Source organism: Equus caballus, chromosome 3 (assembly GCF_041296265.1).
Source record: "Equus caballus isolate H_3958 breed thoroughbred chromosome 3, TB-T2T, whole genome shotgun sequence".
NCBI classification, from domain to species: domain Eukaryota; kingdom Metazoa; phylum Chordata; class Mammalia; order Perissodactyla; family Equidae; genus Equus; species Equus caballus.
This window is the reverse complement of record NC_091686.1, coordinates 63,020,406-63,029,174: the sequence shown is the minus strand read 5'-3', so window position 1 is coordinate 63,029,174 and position 8,769 is coordinate 63,020,406.

Here is an 8,769-nt window from a genome sequence, read left to right as displayed (position 1 = left end):
AATAAAATCAGTGAAAGCCCAAGAGGGAAGGGGAGAATACCTGACAGATGGGTGGGACACAGACCCATCAGACAGCTGGCCCCAGTTGTGAATGATTTATGCCACCACCTTCTTCAAGTCCATAACATGTCCTCCAAAGCCACTGTCTCTTTTTTTGAGAAATTTTTGCTTTGATCAAAAGACAAAATCCCACACAGCCAGTAACGATCCTGGAGTGGACCGTAGCCTGCTGAACGTACCTTGCAATGCCTGTGACAAATGCTTTCCTGTCCTTGAAGTTTGTATCAAAGTTAGCCCAGTACATGATGGAGGAAGGCGGAGACTCCATGCATGGCTGCTGGTTAGGGAGGGGCAGCTCTTCTAGCAGGTCCATGTTGGACAGGACATTTTCCAGGGGGACGCAGGTGGTCAGGGCTGCAGTTCCTGTATTCTGCCCTCGGACTGCCACAGGTCCAGGGGAGGGCGCAAGCCTTCTGCAGGGGCCCGTGCAGTGGGTGCAGGATGCTCTGCCTGGGGCTCTGCGACTGGGGCCACAGCGCTCGGCCCCACCCTGACCCCGCCGATCTGTGCTCCTCGACTCCTCCCACACCAATTATTTTTAACTGAGGGAATTTAATATAGGCAATTGGCCATCTTTGAACTGGGATACTGAAATATTAAAAGGGGAGCACCGAGGTAGGTTAGAGATAGTAACTGAAGAAAGCAGCCACCAATCCTAGGGCTGAGGGAACAAAGGGAAGAGGTGGGGAATATTGGAACCTAGAGGCTTAAAGGGAGGCCGTCCAGAACTAGGACCCCGTCTTCTGCAGTGTGGGCGGTGGGGTGGGCTGCTGCCCAGCTGCTGCTGGAACCTCAGGGGCTTGGAAGGGAGTCCTTGTGTACTGGGACTCAGACCTCTGAGGAGAGGATTGGAGCCACCCAGTGCTGGATCTTCTGAGGAGGTGTGATGAGGCTGGTTCTGGAAGTCCGGAAAACAGTGAGAACTGGAATCAGTTGTTACCTAAAGAAACTGCCACTGGGGGTATGAAAAACCATTGTAGAAGAAATCAAACAGGGAGGAGCTCAGCTTCACTCCCTTCTTCTGCCTTCCAGGCTCTTCTTAGTGTATTTATAAAGTCCAACAGGGGTCACTTGGTAAAAGAGAAAAGAGTTTGTAGATTCCACCTTGAGCATCACAGTGTAAAAAAAGGTGGATTTGAAGCTGAGAGACAAAAGCGTAAGTATGCAACCATTTCACCCCACCCAACTCCCATCTTCCACCAGTGCTCCCTGTTCATTGAAGGTACCTAGAGCCAGCTGGCAAGGGTATCTAGAAAATGGAATTCCCTGCAGAGCAAGGGAAGGGCAGGAAGTGATCTAAGAACAACAGGCAAATAACTGCCACACCAGTACTCATTCCTGTGTACCAATGTCATCTACTCCATATGTGAGCAAAGCCCAACCCTGCTCAAAGACACAGTCCAGCTTCTGTGCTCTATACCCAGGGATGGCAAACTATGACCAAATCAAGCCCACCACTTTTTTTTAGCCTGCAAGCTCAAAATGAGTTTTACGTTGTTTAATGATTGAAAAAACTCAAAAAAGACAAATATTTCACGACATAAAATCATACGGAATTCAGTTTTCAGCATCCATAGATAAAGTATTATTGGAAAACAGCCGTGATTTTTAATTTACATGCTGTCTATGGCTGCTTTCATACACAAAAGCAAAACTGAATAGTTGTAAAAGATAGACCACAAAATCTCTGATGTTTATTCACTATTTGGCTCACTGCAGAAAAGTTTGCCCATCTCTGCTTTATACCCATGAAGTGTAGTACCACTGGTAGAAATCATACAGCCAAGTTGATTAATATTCACTTTCCAGGCCACCTATTATTCTTACACTTGAACGTGGTCAATTTTCTCTTCCCTTTCCTTCAACATCTGCTACAGATCTTCATCACTTTCCTCAAGTTTTTACTCAACACCCACCTCTTTACTCCATGCTGTGGACCATGTTCCACCACTTCACTGACAAAATTGGAATTTTCATCAAAATTGGGATTTCAGAAATTGTTCCCTCTTACTTCACTGCTACAAACATGTGTACTTCCAAACTCTGCCTTTCTTTTTTCCTTCCTGTCTCAGAGAATGAGGTATCTGTCCTTCATTTTAAGAGTGCCCATTTCACCTCTGCTCTTGACCTCATCCCATCCCACCAGCTCCTTCACCATCATTTCAACTCATATCTTCAACCTCTGTCTCCCTTCTAGAGACAATAGAGAGTTGTGGTCAGGACCATAGACTTTTCGATTTGGCTAACTAGACCCTGATTCTACCTCTGCTACTTACTAATTCTGTAACCATTAACAGTTTCTTTTAATCTCTATTATCCTCAGCATCCTCCTTCGTAAAAATAACTGTTCGTAGAATTATTGTGAGCATTAAATAAAATCATACATGTAAACATTTAGTGCAGTGCATGGCATATAATGTGTTTCATATACTTCAGCTATTTTCCAAGTATCACTAAATTTTTACTACCACCCTGCCAAACTCTAAAAATACTCAATCCTTACTCAAACTAAAAAGAAAAAACAGTAGCCCCTTCAATCTTATGCCACTTTCTGTTACCACTCTTTTACCTTGCTTTTTCATTACAATCCCCCCCAAATAGTGTATTCTTATTGTTTCACCATTTCACTCATCCTTCATTCACTCAGTAATTCATTGCAATTTGATTTTCTCCTTTAGCTAGACTTCTGAAAATGCCCTTGAAAAGGTCAGCAATGATATCCTAATTCACAAATCCACCCGTACTCCCCAGTCTTTATATTATTTTATTTCTCTGAAGCATTCTTGTTAATCACTCATTCTTTTTGAAATTTTCCAATCCCTGGCTTCCAAAACATTATAGTTCTCTGATTTCTCAGCTGCTTTTCTCTCTTTCTTGGACATTTCTTCATCTGCCCATGCTTTAGGTCTTATCTGTCCACACTGCTCATGTCATATCTTGTACTTACTGGGTGGTTTTCTCTAGTCCTGAAGTTGCAAATTGATTTCCATTTGCATGTAAAACTATAACTACATTCCAGATCTTTCCCAAGCTCAAGTATAATATAGCTAACTGCCTGCTGTACATTCAAATCAGTAAGACCTACTTTTAAGTTCCATATGCCCCAAAACTCAAGTTCTTTATAAACCTTATTCCCTTTTGTCGCTTTTTGACACCAGCCTTGGCTATAGTCACTCAACCAGAGAGCTATGAGTCGTTCTTGACTCTTCCCTTTCCTGTACCCTCCGAATTCAATGAATCTCCAAGTCTAGCCAATTTTCACTCAAACATTTCACGCTATTTTCTAGTGTGAGCACTCTCATACTGGAGCTCTCCTCTTAAATCCTCACCATCTCCAAACTACCCTGCAATAACAGCCTCCAACTGAAGGCCTCTCTGCCTTTAATTTTGTCTGCATCAAACCCAAATTCCACATGACAGTCAGCTCTATCTCTATGTCTATCTGATTATGCTGCCTTCTGCATAGCCCCTCAAAGACACCTTGGTGAGTGTACCTTAAACTCTAACCTTTTTCACATGCATATAATATCCTCTGAATTGGTGGAAACTATCTTCCTTTCTAGCCTCATTTTCTACTGCTCCAAAATCATATTTTATATTTTTGCAACAATGAACTGAGAGTTCAGAAATAGGGTCATCAAACTCTTTTTTCTCTCAGGGCTTTGCTCATGCTGTCTTCTATAACATCCTTCCTCCAGCTCTTTACATAACCGAGTGCTTCTGCATCAGTTAGAATCAGCTAAGGAGCTCTCTCCCCAAGCCTCTCCAGTCTAGATTAGGCTCTCTTCTTCTAGGTTTCCGTCTGTTATAACCATTGCATTTTCTGTTGTATTATAATTATATAGCGTAGCATTTGGAAATGAGTTGGCATTTCATATACTTTAATTTTTTTTTTATGGAAAGGATTATCCAAGTGTTTATTCAACACCTATTTGTTATTTAAGCGTTACTAACAAGGTGAAGCGCTAAGTGCTGAGATATACAAGGATAAGTAAGACATAAATCTGCCTTTCAGGGCAGATGGTCAGGTAAGAACGATGTGGGAGAGAGTTAACTAGTTTACAAGCTAGAGCAAGGTAGAAGGTGTTAAGTATGGAACAGCAGTGAAGATCAATTAATGAAAGAGCTCCTATGAGATAGAGAATACTTCCATACGGCATATTTTGCCAGATACTCAAAGCACTAACACAAATATTTTGACATTACATCAATTCAAGACTTATGATTTGTAATCATATTCCAACTGAAACTTCAGTGCAAATAAGGCTCATGTTGCACAACCGCACACTCAGTTTTGGACCAGTTGTGTCTCTGACTGAATTCCTTTGCTATCACTAGTTTCCTCCTACTCTGCAACCCCTTGCCAAGTATTCACTTACAAATCTTTTAAAAAAACATTATTTCTGAGCCAGTCCTGATGGACTGGTGGTTAGAGTTCGGCACACTCCATTTTGTTGGCCCGGGCTGAGTTCCTGGGCATGGACCCACACCACTCGTCTGTCAGTAGCCATGTTTTGGTGGCGGCTCGCATAGAAGAACTAGTAGGATTTACAACTAGAATGTGCAACTGTGTACTGGGGCTTTGGGGAGGGAAAAAAAAAAGAGAAGATTGGCAACAGATGTTAGCTCAGGCTGAATCTTTCCCAGCAAAAAAAAAAAAAAGTAGAAAAAAGACATTATTTCTTCATCTTTACATTTTTCTCCTGAATTGAGAAAAATAATAAGAAAACAAAAATGTAAATGCCATTTTCCAACAAGGAGATAGGAAAGTGACAGAATGAGAAAAATGAGGATGACCAGAAGTACAATAAGTATCCAGATGAACTTAAAAACTAGCAATAACAATAAAGCTCCACGAACTGTGTAATGTGGACATAATCATCTCCATTTCATGGAAGAGGAAATTGAGGCTCAGAGTTGTGAAATAACTCACCTAAGTTCACGCATCTAGTATCTTCAGAGCTGAACCTAGTGCCGCAAAGGAGAAAAAGAAAAGGAGGAAGAGAAAAAAAAATATGGCAAGATTCGTCACTGTCTCTAGTCATGAGAAATTTTTTAATGCAAAATGTTAAGAAAGTTTATAGTGGTGTTTAAAATAATTAGCTTTATGTTTGATATGTGTGTGTGCATATAAAATTAGAAACTGAAAGTATAAAGGTATGTCTTGGTAATAGTTCTGAGATTGATGTTCAACCACTCTCCCTCCACACACTCACGGTCCTCCCCTCTCCCCAACCCCAATCTTGGCCCAGCTCACCTTTCCCATGGTAAATCACACTACCCTGAGCAAAAGCTCTCCAAATCAGGCAGTCTGGACCACTCCTATTCGATTACACCCAGTAATCTTCCGTCTCCATGCACTGGTTCCTGCCATTCCTTTGGCCTGAGATTCTGTCCCATGCACAGTTCTCATTTTGGACTCTCAATATCTTTTCCATTTTTGAAATGTAGATTATGTGCCAGCTTCTATGGAAGGACTTTCCAGATCTCTAACTGGAAATATTTCCTCTACACCTGGACCATAATAACAACAACTAACATTCGAATACTGTAAATACTTTAAGTTTAGATAGCACTTTCAAAAACGTCACCCTATTTTAGGTTCACAAACCATCTTATAAAGAAGCATTATAAGATCCACTTTATGGTAAAGAGCTTGTGGGTTGAAGGATTTCCCTATTGGCCACAATACCTCCTTAGACACCGACAAGAGATGTGCCTGTCATGGGCCCTACACTCTAAGACTTTAGTCTGGCTTTCATATGGCTGTGCTCCTCCCAAGGGGTGAGGAATCTACCAGACCAAGAGGAGCCTGCATCCCTTCCGTTTCTGTTTCCCTTTCTGTTTCAGGGATCCTGGGATTCCTTGCCTGTATAGCCCTGGGCCCACCCACTCTCAATGCCTGCTTGGGCCTTGTTCCCTGGCTCTAACCTCTTCAGGGCAGACAGGACAGCTGGTATGTGCACCCACAAGCCAGGTGTGGCTAAGGGAGAGCTATTTTCAAGGAAGAAGGAACTTGGACATGGACCAGGATTCCACACCTGTGACTTGAAGTCTCTCACATTTTGGACGGGAACTAGAGATGGGAAGTGACAGTGCTATGGGCTGGGATCCAGAGGTCAATTTTCCCCAGGTCTCTGTGCTCTAGGAGGAAATCTGAGGAGTCTGAGAATTCTTAATTTGAACTTGGCCTTCCCGTTGTTATAGTGTGTATTTATCACGGTGGGATAGGGTAGATAACATTTTATTTAACAATGTGTTGATTTGATTTATAATATTAAATATTTAGACATATGGCATGGGTCTTTGTTTGTCCTTTTGCCCTTGGTCCCATAATCTTAGGGACAGGCTTATGCCTCAGGTCACAAGTCAGCCAGGGACAGAACCAAAACTCTATCCAGGTGTTTCATATTTCACTCTGATGCATCTACTACACTGGGGTTTCCCAAACTTGACTGATCATAAGAATCATGAGGGTGCTGGAAGCTGGCTGAAGTGTAAATTCCTTGTTCCTCCTTCACAGAGTCCAACTCAGTGGTTTGAGTTAGTGCCCAAGTATTCAATAAAGACTCTAGGAGAATTTTATGCTCGAGCAAGTTTGGGACACACCACCCTGCTCAATCAATAATTAGCCATTGATTATTGCACTATTTAGATGGTACAATAATCACATTGTACAATTATCAGCCATTGTACTGTTAACATGTCACTTATAATAAACCTTGTGTTGCAGACATTTGAAGGCACGTTTTATTTCTCCTAGTAGATATTTATCTCCTTGACTGAAAAAACAATTTCATGTACAACTTTCTGTCTTTCATAGCATCCCCCACAGTACTTATTTACATCAGAGGAGTAGTAAACATTTACTGGATAAAAGATTAATACTTAGAATTCTTTTGTATGGTATCTATTAATAGTGTATATGAAAGTGATATAATTTTTGTGTCTTCTCATTATACAGAGGCTAAGAAAATTAAGAAGGTTGCCCTTATTTGTATTATATATTCTTTTACAGATTTCTATCAAAGTTCCATATTGTATTGAATGACTGTTCCATTAGCTATGAATCATTTGAAGTCAAACATTCCATTTTGATTTCTTCACACCTAGTGTGGTGGGCATTGAGATGCACTGCAAAGATCTCTCTTTAATTAAGGACTTCCTTCCCCATCTTTTGATTGGTCACAGTTGGAGTATGAAGGCCTGACCATTTTAGCTCATGATGAAACAATTTTCATAGACTGCCTACACTTCAGAGCTCCCCATGATGCTGGCTAAGGCTTTGTTGAGCCTGCATTGAAGTTGAACTTCTTCCTCTGCCCACTTCTATTTACCAGCTATTTTGAGTTCTAGTAAATATCTGACACACCAACCACTGTCTCAGCATCTGTCTCCAGAGAATCTTGCCTGTGACATTAGCCTATTGGAGACTCAATAATTATTTCTTGCATATATGGTAGACACATAACAACAATGATAGCCAACATGTAAAATGCCTACTACGTGCCAGGCACTATTCTAAGTATCTTATACATATTATACATACAAAAACAACACTATTGAGACAAGTACTATTATTATCCCCATTTTACAGATGAGGCAACTGAGGCACAGAGAGTTTACGTAAGCTTTTCAGGGTGATACAGTTAGTAAGTGGAGCTTATATTGGAGCTCAGACAATTTGGTTACAGGTCCTGTGTTCTTAATCAACAGACTAAAGTGACTTTCCAAAGATATTTAATTAACATTCATTGTATCAATGAATAAAAACTCATTCCGTTTATTCATTCACTCATACCACATTTTTGTAGTGTAAGTAGTCAGTTAACATGCCATTGATTAATTTATGCTTTGGGGTATCTGAAAATAGAGGTGGCATTACTAGATTCTAGTAAACTTGTTTTTATTCTTCAGAATGAAGTTTAGAAAAATGAATGAGAGGAATTTTTAAATTTACCTCTTGGAAGATATTTATTCTCAATTTTTCCTCCCATATTTGGGAGAAAACTCATGATTATTTTCCTGTTCTGGCCTCATCATTCTATCATGATAGTATCCAATCTGTTGTACAAGATCTCTTTTTTGGAAAAGACTATGTCATGGCCTGTGGCCTACTATTCTTAGCATGTGGGCTGACTAACTCGCCTCTGTGGTCCTTGCTTCTCCTTGGCCTACAGCCCAGCCCTGGCCTGCACTGAAAGGATATAATAAGGTGGTCTTGGCAGTGGTACACTAACCACACTTGAGTCAGTTCAGTGGTGAATTTTCCTAGCATGGGCTGCCACCTTGGGCCTCATTTAGTAGCTTACTTGCCACATACACCTACTTCTTCAGTCACTTGGCTCCTGTCTTGCTCCCAGTTCTTGCAGGAATTGTAATTCCTGGTCAGAACATCTGGTTACCACTTTCCATTTTTATTTGACTGCTGCTGTCTGCTTGGGTGATCACCGCTTAGACAACCTTTAAGTAAATCACCATCAGTTGCCTACCTTGCTTGACAGATATTCTACTAGTTTTTACTGTATTTTGGAATTTTTGCTAGGGTACTCAACCAGTCATCTTTTGTCCCTCAGTCTATGAGCTGATCTCCTAGTTCACTTCTTCCTTTGAATTTTCATTGTCTGACACTAGGATGACTGAGCCCGTCTTGCTTTTTTGTTCACACTCTTGTTTGTTAACTGATTCTACAGTCCATCACGAGAGATT